The sequence below is a fragment of the Myxocyprinus asiaticus genome, chromosome 16 (genome assembly GCF_019703515.2).
Source record: "Myxocyprinus asiaticus isolate MX2 ecotype Aquarium Trade chromosome 16, UBuf_Myxa_2, whole genome shotgun sequence".
Lineage (NCBI taxonomy): Eukaryota > Metazoa > Chordata > Actinopteri > Cypriniformes > Catostomidae > Myxocyprinus > Myxocyprinus asiaticus.
This window is the reverse complement of record NC_059359.1, coordinates 26,883,562-26,896,076: the sequence shown is the minus strand read 5'-3', so window position 1 is coordinate 26,896,076 and position 12,515 is coordinate 26,883,562. Positions and strand designations below refer to the sequence as shown.

At 38.1% G+C, this 12,515-nt stretch overlaps 1 protein-coding gene across 4 annotated transcripts in view; it reads right to left on the bottom strand.

Moving 5' to 3' along the window:
* The window catches only part of LOC127453828 (phospholipid-transporting ATPase ID-like), a 67,258-nt gene that overhangs the window by 42,221 nt on the left and 12,522 nt on the right, over positions 1-12,515 (bottom strand). The window lies entirely within an intron of this gene.

The window sequence follows — 12,515 nt, the reverse complement described above, 5'->3', positions numbered from 1 at the left end:
TGAAAGGGGCTAAGTGTGAAAGACAATAGACTGTGGTTACCATATATTCATAAACCTGCTGTTTTCACTTCTGCTGAAAGTGAGTAAACACAGTTTCACATGCTCACACAAAGCTCTTTTCATTTTAAACTCTTTCCAGCCTAACTGATACATACAATACTCAAACACACAAACAAACAAACATAGAGGACTGTCAATTTAATGCATTCATTTAGAATGATACAAGATTAAACTAAGGAATTTTCCTACCATCAGACCAATTTTACACACAAATGAAAAGCAAGAACATGTTCTGCATAAACGGATCCTAAACAGGCTACCTCAGGCAAAGTGACAAACTTAAGTGTAAAATGGATTTCTGTGGGCTGTAGGCGAGAGATAGGCTTATGTTCAATGACATAAAAAACAAAAACAAAAAATTAATTGGCTTTTAAAGCCACTTTTTGTCATGTCTATTCAATGCTTTAAAGGAATATTTCAGCCAATGTGAGAACTTGCATTGTGTTGCACTAAAAACAACTCAAGTGCACTCATGAACGTGCAACAGATGTCATTTTCCCCGTGAATGACTTAAATTTCAGGTTGTTTCTCACCAAATCCAATTATAGGCCTTCAAAAGACTTGGAATATGATGCATGAGCCACATGGACTACTTTTATGATACTTTTGGGTGTTTTTTGAGCTTTAAAGTGAGGCACTATCTACTACCATTGTGTTGAAAGTACTAGCTGTGATATTCATGAACACATCTCTTTTTGAGTTCTGCATAGTAAGAAAGATACGGGTTTGGAACAACATGAGGATGAGTAAATTATGACAGAATTTTCTTTTTTTAGGTGAACTATTCCTTTAAATCAATGTCTGAATAATCTAGGGGCATTTACTCAGCAAATATTGATATATGTGATGAATTTGAATAATTAATCAGCCGATTGGCCGATTAATATAAACACAATTGACCCCTAATATAAATACACACCTGAGAAAAGCTATTTTCCTTTGGTACACTTCACTCTCAATAGAGATTTCTGAAAATGGCTCTGTCGGGTTTGTTTTGCTATGCATTCCTCACAGCCTGTGTTCACAGCTGCACCGTTCACTTCTACTGGATAAGGGACAATCTGTCTGACAGACTGTCTGTGTACGTGTGAGTTTGTGTCATCAGACCATATTACCCATGGGGGACTTGCTGTATCTTAGTAAGGAGACACTTTCCTTAGCCCTAGTAGTCATCAACCTCTCTTTTAATTTGATGTTACAGCTACAGTACTTGCTAAAGAGCAAGAACCCTCTCCACCAAACCTCTAAAGAGACTGAAACTCACTCTTATCTTCCATCTGTACGCCATAAGCTTACTCAGATAAACACATGACAAATACTACAGTATGTGTACAAAGAGATAGAGAGATTATGGTATATTTGCTTGTGCTGAAGGGTTTGGTTAGCCTGATTTAAGGCTGTGCAGCTGTAATACATGATGAGAATATATTGATGAGAATTTTAAAAAGAAAAGAAAAAAGACTGACCTGATTACTCTTCACACAAGCAAGAGAGAGACCTACTCTTCTTTTAGATGCATACAGTACACATGTATTTACATAGACATACAGACACAAAACCATCTTAACACTCATTACATTAAAGAGAGACAGACCTGCTCTTCTCTTAGATGCACACATTTGCATGAACATACAGACCCAAAACCATTACCTTAACATTCATTACTATGGATGGGAATAGTAAGGTATTTAATTATTCCAGTTCCGATTTCGTGCTTCACAGTTCTGTTAATGGAACCAAAAGTCATGAAAATAATTAGGTTCCGGGATAAAAAAATAAATGGAACCGGTTCCACAAAATACTTTTGTGTTTTTTTTTATCAAGCTAATTATAAAAACTACACTAACCCTAATCCTACCTCTACCCCTAAAAGAAAGTCTTTTGTATTTTTTATTTTATTGTTTTTTTCTTAATGAGGATGTCCTAAAATATCCTTAGCTCACTTCTGGGGAAGTCTATACACACACACACACACACACACACACACACACAGACATAAAATCATACTTTAACATTCATTAAACCCAAAAAGAGAGATAGAGAGGTCTGATGAATGGCCGAGTGCTGCATCTGCACCATTTGTGTGTGCATCATAAAGGTCAAACCCTTGCATGCAAACAGACATAGCAGGTCTATGGCCTGTTTCCTTCTGTACTGAGCTCCTCACACCTGCTCTGGTTCTCTCAGTGACTGAGACTCACACTCTCTGTGGTTTCCTGTGTAAAGACAGCTCGACTCACTCATGTTTCTCCTTTATACTGGTCAGAGCTGCTGGTTCACAAACACTGCCCACATATAGCCAACAGACAGCAACACACATTTGAATGCTTTATTTGGATTCACAAGTGAAATCACATAATTATAACATGACCCAAGTACACTCACTGAGCACCTTATTAGGAACACCTGTACATCTACTTATTCATGCGATTATCTAATCAGCAGTACAATGCATAAAAACAGGTCAGGAGCTTCAGTTAATGTTCACATCAACCATCAGAATGGGGGAAAAATGTGTTCTCAGTTATTTAGACCATGGCATGATTGTTGGTTCCAGAAGGGCTTGGTTTGAGTATTTCTGAAACTGCTGATCACCTGGGATTTTCACACACAACAGTCTCTAGAGTTTACTCAGAATGGTGTCAAAAACAAAACACATCCAGTGAGCGGCAGTTCTGCGGACGGAAACATCTTGTTGATGAGAGAGATCAACGGAGAATAGCCTGACAGGTTCAGGCTGACAGAAAGGCTATAGTAACTCAGATAACCACTACAAATGTAGTGAGCAGAATAGCATCTCAGAATGCACATGTCGAACCTTGAGGCTGATGGGCTACAACAGCAGAAGACCACATCTGGCACTTTATTAGCACCATAGTGTTCCTAATAAAGTCCTCAGTGAGTGTATTTTAAGAGACATTATCCTGCAAGAGAATTAACACTTGTTGATCCCAATTTCTTTAATAAATGATAATCACAACAAAGAAACTATGGATAAAGGTAACAGCACCTTGTCCAAATGGCTAGACTACCTATAATAGCTGACAGAGAGCAATAATTTACGAGTTGTTTAGCCCTTCTCTTTCCCAAACTAGAAATCTGCTGGCCCCAAAGACATAATGTGTGGACATGTCCAAGGCAACCAAAAATTAGGGCAACAATTGTACGTTTATAGCCACATGCACCCTTTTCAATAACCCTTACAATATCTGGAGTATTAGGCATGTCGTAAAACATACAGTGCTTAAATGAAGTAAAACTGCCTGCTTTAACCCTTTGGTTACTGTACACTTTCATTGATAGTGGTGAAATGGTACACGGTTCTTTGACCGTAAGATCTACTATTCGGTCATATCCTGCGGTGTATAATCCCAGGGGTGGACTGGCCATTGGGAGCATCGGGCGTTTTTCCAGTGAGCTGATGGGTAATTTGGGCTGGCCTGCTGCTGCGCAAGTACCGGTCCATCCTACAGGCGATACAGATGGCCACCCTGGGCTCCAACATGGCAGCGCGGAACCCGTAACAGAGCAAGAATTCAATAAACTTAATAAGGTCATAACAATACGATGGCTTTTATTTTGATATCATGTAATGACTTTTATTTTTAAATTGCTTACACAGTGACACGGTTTCCAAATGAGCGTTTACTCTGTAACTCACATGGACTTCATTATTTGACATACAAATCACAATAATGGTGACAACCCAAAACAACATATTAAGTATAAAATGAGCCCTGAATAATCACAAAATGACGAATAACTGCAAGTTACAACAAATACAATAACAGCAGCGTAAATAAAATTGGTAAACAGTAAAGCTATGAGCAGTACATAGTCATTTGAATAATTTATTCATACCGCAAAGCATTTCTGGGAGATGAAGCGCAGCTTGCTAAATAATGCTAATGTCTGATAAAAATGCAGAAAATAAGTCAAAAATGTTTTACTTTTTTTGCTATTAGAGTCTTTATGGCTTACTTTGTTTAAAGGATAGCAGAAACAGCGCTTGTCAAAGCATAGGGCTTTTCAATTTTTCTCAATAATAATCTGGGGAAGGAATTAAAAACTGCAGATATAAAGATGCAACAAACTCATATAGAGTGAAAATATGAGCAATTCATCTGCAAAATATCTGCAAAGATCTACACTTTAAGAGGTATGTTTATTTACAATCCCAATTCCTAAAAAGTTAGGACAGTATGAAAAATGCTAATAAAACAAAAATGAGTGATTTGTAAATTATAATCACCTTTTGCTATATTGAAAGCACCACAACTAAACATTATATGATGTTTTACCTTGTGAATTTCATTGGGGTTTTTTTATGTACAGTAATTTAAAATCAGATGATTGCAACACGCTCCAAAAAAAGTTGGGACATTCGAGTGTTTCCCACTGTGAAAAATCACCATTTCTTCTAATAACACTTATTAAGCATTTGGGCACTGAAGACACAAGTTTGTTAAGTTTAGCAAGTGGAATTTTCCCCCATTCATCCATTATGTAGGGCTTCAGCTGCACAATTGTACGGGGTCTTTGTTGCCGGATGGTGTGCTTAATAATGTGTCACACATTCTCAATTAGAGATTGTCAGGACTGCAGGCAGGCCAATCTAGCACCCGCACTCTCTGTTTATACAGCCATGCACTTGTAATCCAGGCAGTATGTGGTTTGAAGTTGCCATGCTGGAAATTCTGGGACGTTCCTGGAAAAGATGGTGCTGGATGGCAGTAAATGCTGCACCAAAATTTGTACATATCGGTCTGCGTGCATGGTGTTCTCACAGATGTTCTCACCCATGCCATGCGCACTGACACACCCCTGGCTTTTGACATTGGCTTTTGGACCTGATGCTAATAACAGCTTGGATGGTCCTTTTCCTCTTTGGCCCGGAGAACATGACAGCTGTGTTTTACAAAAACTATTTGAAATGTGGACACTTCAGACCAAAAAACACAGTTCCACTGTTCTACTTTCCATCTAAGATGAGGCCGAGCCCAGAGAAGTCGGCAGCGCTTCTGGACAGTGTTGATGTATGGCTTCTCCTTTGCATAGTAAAGTCTTAACTTGCATCTGTGGATGCAGCGGTGAGTGGTGTTGACTAACAAAGGTTTACTAAAGTAATCCCAAGCCCATGTTCATGATATCCATTACAGATGAATGATGATTTTTAAGACAGTGATGTCTGAGAGATCAGAGATGATTTCCTTGAAACTTTTAACTATATTGTGCACTGTAGAGGGTGAAATGTCCAAAATCCTTCCAATTTGTCTTTGGAGAACATTGTTCTCAAAGTGCTGGATTATTTGCTGAAGCATCTGTTGGTAAATTGACAAGTCTCGAAAGACCCTTGCTCTTGAAGGACTAGGCTGTTTTTGGAGGATCTTTATATACTATGACACGATTGCCACACCTGTTTAACATCTTCTGTTTCACATCTCCTTATTTCAACTCATCAGATTGTAATTAGTATTAAATTGCCCGTCTCAACATTTTTTGGAGCGTGTTGCAATCATCTGATTTGAAATTACTGTACATTTTCAAAAAACAATGAAATTCACAAGGTAAAACATCATATAATGTGTAGTTGTAGTGCTTTCAATATAGCAAAGGGTGAATATAATTTACAAATCACTCCATTTTGTTTTTATCAGCATTTTTCATACTGTCCCAACTTTTTCAGAATTGGGGTTGTATTTTTTACTTTTTTCATATATTTATATTTGTTTACAGTACTGTGCAAACATTTTAGGCCCGTGTGAAAATGTTGCATAGTGAGGATGTCTTCAAAAATAATGACATAAATGAAAACTATTTATCACTTAATGTCATACAAGAAGCTAAATCAATATTCAGTGTGACCACCTTTGCTTTTAAAACAGCACCAATTCTCCTAGGTACACCTGGACACAGTTTTTCTTGGTTGTTGGCAGATAGGATGTTCCAAGCTTCTTGGAGAATTCGCCTCAGTTCTTCTATCTACAGTGCATCCAGAAAGTATTCACAGCGCTTCACTTTTTCCACATTTTGTTATGTTACAGCCTTATTCCAAAATGGATTAAATTCATTATTTTCGTCAAAATTCTACAAACAATACCCCATAATGACAATGTGAAAGTAGTTTGTTTGAAATCTTTGCAAATTTATAAAAAATAAAAAATGAAGAAAATCACATGTACATAAGTATTCACAGCCTTTGCTCAATACTTTGTTGAAGCACCTTTGGCACCAATTACAGCCTCAAGTCTTTTTTGGGTATGATGCTACAAGCTTGGCACACCTATTTTTGGGCAGTTTCTCCCATTCTTCTTTGCAGGACCTCTCAAGCTCCATCAGGTTGGATGGGGAGCGTTGGTGCACAGCCATTTTCAATTGGGTTCAAGTCTGGGCTCTGGCTGGGCCACTCAAGGACATTCACAGAGTTGTCCCGTAGCCACTCCTTTGTTATCTTGGCTGTGTGCTTAGGGTCGTTGTCCTGTTGGAAGATGAACCTTCGCCCCAGTCTGAGGTCCAGAGCACTCTGGAGCAGGTTTTCATCAAGGATGTTTCTGTACATTGCTGCATTCATCTTTCCCTCGATCCTGACTAGTCTCCCAGTTCCTGCTGCTGAAAAACATCCCCACAGCATGATGCTGCCACCACCATGCTTCACTGTAGGGATGGTATTGGCCAGGTGATGAGCGGTGCCTGGTTTCCTTCAGACATGACGCTTGCCATTCAGGCCAAAGAGTTCAATCTTTGTTTCTCATGGTCTGAGGGTCCTTCAGGTACCTTTTGGCAAACTCCAGGTGGGCTGTCATGTGCCTTTTACTGAGGAGTGGCTTCCGTCTGGCCACTCTACCATACAGGCCTGATTGGTGGAGTGCTGCAGAGATGGTTGTTCTTCTGGAAGTTTCTCCTCTCTCCACAGAGAAATGCTGGAGCTCTGACAGAGTGACCATCAGGTTCTTGGTCACCTCCCTGACTAAGGCCCTTCTCCCCCGATCGCTCAGTTTGGCCAGGCGGCCAGCTCTAGGAAGAGTCCTGGTGGTTCCAAACTTCTTCCATTTATGGATGATGGAGGCCACTGTGCTCATTGGGACCTTCAATGCTGCAGAAATTTTTCTGTACCCTTCCCCAGATCTGTGCCTCGATACAATCCTGTCTCGGAGGTCTACAGGCAATTCCTTGGACTTCATGGCTTGGTTTGTGCTCTGACATGCACTGTTAACTGTGGGACCTTATATAGACAGGTGTGTGCCTTTCCAAATCATGTCCAATCAACTGAATTTACCACAGGTGGACTCCAATCAAGTTGTAGAAACATCTCAAGGATGATCAGTGGAAACAGGATGCACCTGAGCTAAATTTTGAGTGTCATGGCAAAGGCTGTGAATACTTATGTACATGTGATTTTTTTCGTTTTTTATTTTTAATAAATTTGCAAAGATTTCAAACAAACTTCTTTCACGTTGTCATTATGGGATATTGTTTGTAGAATTTTGAGGAAAATAATGAATTTAATCAATTTTGGAATAAGGCTGTAACATAACAAAATGTGGAAAAAGTGAAGTGCTGTGAATACTTTCTGGATGCACTGTATTTAGGCTGTCTCAACGGCTTCTGTCTCTTTATGTAATCTCAGACTGACACGATGTTTAGTGGGGGGCTTTATGGGGGGCCATGACATCTGTTGCAGGGCTCCCTGTTCTTCTATTCTAATCTTTTCTTTTTGCAAAAGTAATGTTTGTGAGTCTAACATTTATATTTCCTATTGACACACTAAAGCTGAAGATATAAATAACCACCTTAAGACAAATGCTTTTGTGAAACATCTTATGTGCCTAAGACTTTTGCACAGTACTGTATATTTATACACTGGCAGCCAAAAGTTTGGAATAATGTACAGATTTTGCTGTTTCGGAAGGAAATTGGTACTTTAATTCACCAAAGTGGCATTCAACTGATCACAAAGTATAGTCAGGACATTACTGATGTAAAAAAAAAAAACAGCACCACTATTTGAAAAAAGTCATTTTTGATCAAATCTAGATAGGCCCCATTTCCAGCAGCCATCACTCCAACACCTTATCCTTGAGTAATCATACTAAATTGCTAATTTGGTACTAGAAAATCACATGCCATTATGTCAAACACAGTTGAAAGCTATTTGGTTCATTAAATGAAGCTTAACATGGTCTTTGTGTTTGTTTTTGAGTTGCCACAGTATGCAATTGACTGGTATGTCTTAAGGTCAATATTAGGTCAAAAATGGCAAAAAAGAAACAGCTTTCTTTAGAAACTCGTCAGTCAATCGTTGTTTTGAGGAATGAAGGCTATACAATACTTGAAATTGCCAAAAAAAAAAAAAAAACTGAAGATTTCATACAAAGGTGTACACTACAGTCTTCAAAGACAAAGGACAATTGGCTCTAAAAAGGACAGAAAGAGATGTGGAAGGCCCAAATGTAAAACTAAACAAGAAGATAAGTACATCAGAGTCTCTAGTTTGAGAAACAGACGCCTCACATGTCCTCAGCTGACAGCTTCATTGAATTCTACCCGCTCAACACCAGTTTAATTTACAACAGTAAAGTAAGTCTAATGTTAGAGTTGGTAAAGAAACACAGACATTGGACAACAGATAATCAGAAAAGAATGTTATGGATCTTAACCCCATTGAGCTTGTGTGGGATCAGCTAGACTGTAAAATGCGTGAGATGTGCCCGACAAGACAGCCACATCTATGGCAAGTGCTACAAGAAGCGTGGGATGAAATGTCTCCTGAGTATCTGGACAAACTGACAGCTAGAATGCCAAGAATCTACAAAGCTGTCATTGCTGCACATGGAGGATTTTTTGATGAGAACTCTTGAAGTAGTTTAAGAAGTTCTGAACAATATTTTCAAATTGAAATAGTAATTTTTCACATTATCACTGACTATACATTGTGATCAGTTGAATGCCACTTTGGTGAATAACAGTACCAACTTCTTTCCATAAGTACAAAATCTGTACATTATTCCAAACTTTTGGCCACCAGTGTATATGTACACAGGTGATTTTTAAAAACTTTGAAGAAATGCTGACTTGTTACAGCACCTAAAATACACACTTTCCCTGGTACTTTCATGTATATTTTAACCTAACATCTGTATGTTGGGAAAAAAGTTTTCGGACATGTTATTTACAGTGCTTATTTTTAGTGCTTTCTTTAAAAAATCCGCTCATCACATTTACAGTGGTTTCATATGTTTTAAAGTTACGACAATTTTTGCACTAGTGGGGCCCGCTGTCATGACTAGCAGTCAAAAGAAATGTATTTTTTTTCAACACAAAAATTTGAAATTGAGCTGGAAAATGAAATCAATGAGCCAGTGTTTTATGGTGTGGCGTGTTGCGGGCCGGGTTTGGTGGGCCACTCTGAGCCAGAAAGTCCAGGGCCACTTTTTAGTCCCAGTATAATCCTTTAAAAGCAGGACATCCATTTCATATATGAGCCATTGTTTCCCCCTCTTTATCATCATGCAAAAGGCAATATGGATTGTGTTGCATAGGATACCATTTAGACAAATTATATTTTGCTCATCTAATGCTGGATTCTGAAAAACGACAAGAAATGCTGATTGATCCGTGAACGGTAGACAGCCTAATTTCCCTTGCAATTGCAGGTTAGTCCTATGGTGGTGCAGCCGTGCTTATAGGTGCTACAAAATTGCATGTCTGCAACTCTGAACATTCAATTTCTGTGACGTTGTCAACAATGATTACTTAAACCACAATATTTGTGTCCTTGATCAATGTCTAATTTTCTTCCACTGATTCATCATCTGTAGCTTTCCAGCTTCACTGGATATGCAAACTGTTACAGAGGTCATTCAGATTTGGCTAACCGGAGCACATGCCATGTAAGTTTCCCATTCAACTTTTTTTTTTTTAAATCCCAGAAAATTACTCTAATGTAATCCAGAACATGGGACTTCATGCTTTGTCATATCTAAGATCAGCAAAGCTCTAGCAAGCTCACGAACTGCAGCATCATCACTGTATAACATCCAGAGCAGATGATTTGTTCTGGTTGCTATATAAAGTCATTCGATGTTAGGAATCCTCAGTCCTCAATGCTTTCTATTAGAATAACAATGTCTTGTTCTGAATGTGTGTTCAGACTAAACCAGTTTGGCACTAATCTTACTGTTGTTCATCTCAGTGAGGTTATATTTTGGGATAACAACATTTAAGAGTAGATGCTGAATTTTAGCGAACACAATTTCCAGAACGGCCTAAAGTTTCATGACCGTGGGTAATAATAAGTCTCCTGTCTCACGTGGACTTTTATCTTTTGTCCAGATATTGAAAATTCAGGAAGCCTTTGGCTTTATACCATCTGTTGCCCCCAATGAAACATTCACAGAAAACAGTGCATTTGGTGTACTTTACCTAAAGTTCTGATCACTGCACATGCACAGAGACTAAAACATGCACTTTAGGCTGCCACAGAAAAAATAATCTCTAGTTATCATTTAAGTTCACCCAAAAATCTAAATTCAGTCATAATTTTTTCACACACATATCATTCCAAACCTTTATGAATTTCTTTCTTCTGTGGAACCCGAATGACAGCCTCAGTCACCATTCACTTTCATTTCATTATGAAAAAAGTTGCAATGAAAGTTAATGGTGATGGAGGCTAACATTATGTCTAATGTCTCCTTTTGAGTTTTATAGAAGAAAGAAAGTCATACAGATTTGAAACAATATGAGGGTGATTAAAATGAAGACAGAATTTTCATTTCTGGGTCATAACTACTGTAATGTTTTGGTCTTGTAGCTCAACAGGTGCTAGCAACACTTAAGACCATAAGTCTAATTCCCGTAATGCACATACTGAGAAAATGTATAGTTATAAATGTAAATGGAACCATCATAGACACTGAAGGGGACATGTTCCCAGCAAATATTCAGATTAGTGGTCGACTGATGGGTTATTCACTGGTTCTTAAATAATTACATTTTGCACCCCACTCCCCCCAATCCTGAATATGTAGTAACATCCTTGATTGTGAGAGAGACCGATTGTTAGTGTTAAAGCCTGTGATGCACTAATGACTGATTTCTGATCTCATAGATGATACGTATCTCCATTTGTCAAAAATGAAAACATAAAACCATTTTTTTCTTATAATGTAGCATTTTGATATCTTGTAAGCCTACTCATTTACTGAGAATATGGTCTATAGCATGATCATTTACAAACACAAATGACCATAAAGAGTATTTCATCTACTCCCTCTACCATCCCTTCACTTTATTTTGAGAAAAATTGTACTATCTATTCTCTCATCCATCCTTGCACCACCACCTCCTTGCCCCATCATTCTGTTACTCCATACTATATTTATCCACTGCTCTTTCACTTTCTCATCTCTTCCTCAAGGTCACATTATTTTGTTGCCTTTCCCTGTGGCTATCTCTTGTCCTTTCTCCCTCTCTGTTATCAATCCTGATGGAAAACCACACTGCTGTTGCCACACTCTGGGAGAGCATTACCAGCCTATTGGCTGCCGATGACATAATGATTCTTCCCGTCAAAGGCTCTGGTTCCAGCCGGCAAGAACCTCAGTTAACTTGACCAATAAGCACTTTTTAACACAGTGCCCTTACTGACACAGCCAAGGACAGCACCATAAGAGCTGCAGTGGGTAAAACGCTGCTTGTGTGACATTTCTCAAAAAACAGCCATTGACAGAGATGCAGCCATTATTGCTGTGATTCAGCACTACTGTCAAGGACATCAGTAATGCCAGCTCACAAATCTGTGCAAATTCAAACAGACCAGCATGTTATGGGTGGCAGTTGCCACATACATTATACACATACATGTCTTATAAGCTAGTGCTGCATAGAGACACTATTCAGAAAGTCATAGGCAGATTCAAAGTGATTGACATACGCAGCAAAATTGCTTCCGAAGATGACAATAATGCACCAGATATTTCAAACATGGGGGCAAAATATTCTTTTCTTTTTTTTTTTTTTTTTATTATTTCATTTTTAAAATAACATTAGAAACCTTTACATTTAATTATTTTTATAATATTCTATTCTAGGCCTGATTATTTTCAGCAGCTTTTATATTTGATGTTGATTTGATTTTATGAGCAATAGTCATATTTGTTCAGACTGAGAAATCAATTCATTTAATTGATTCAACTGAAAAAAAGTGACCTTGTTTATAAAAACAAACAAAAAAATCACGGTTACAGTAAGGCACTACGCATAACGTTCATTACCACAAAAAAACTTGTTTATTTTTCGACCCTTGTTTATTTAAAAGAAAAGAAGCACAAAATACAGTTACAATAAGGTGCTTACAATCAAAGTGAATGGGACCAGTCCATAAACCTTAAAATAAACACTTTTTCAAAAGTATAGCCACAAGACATAAACATTATGCGTGTTAACATGATTTT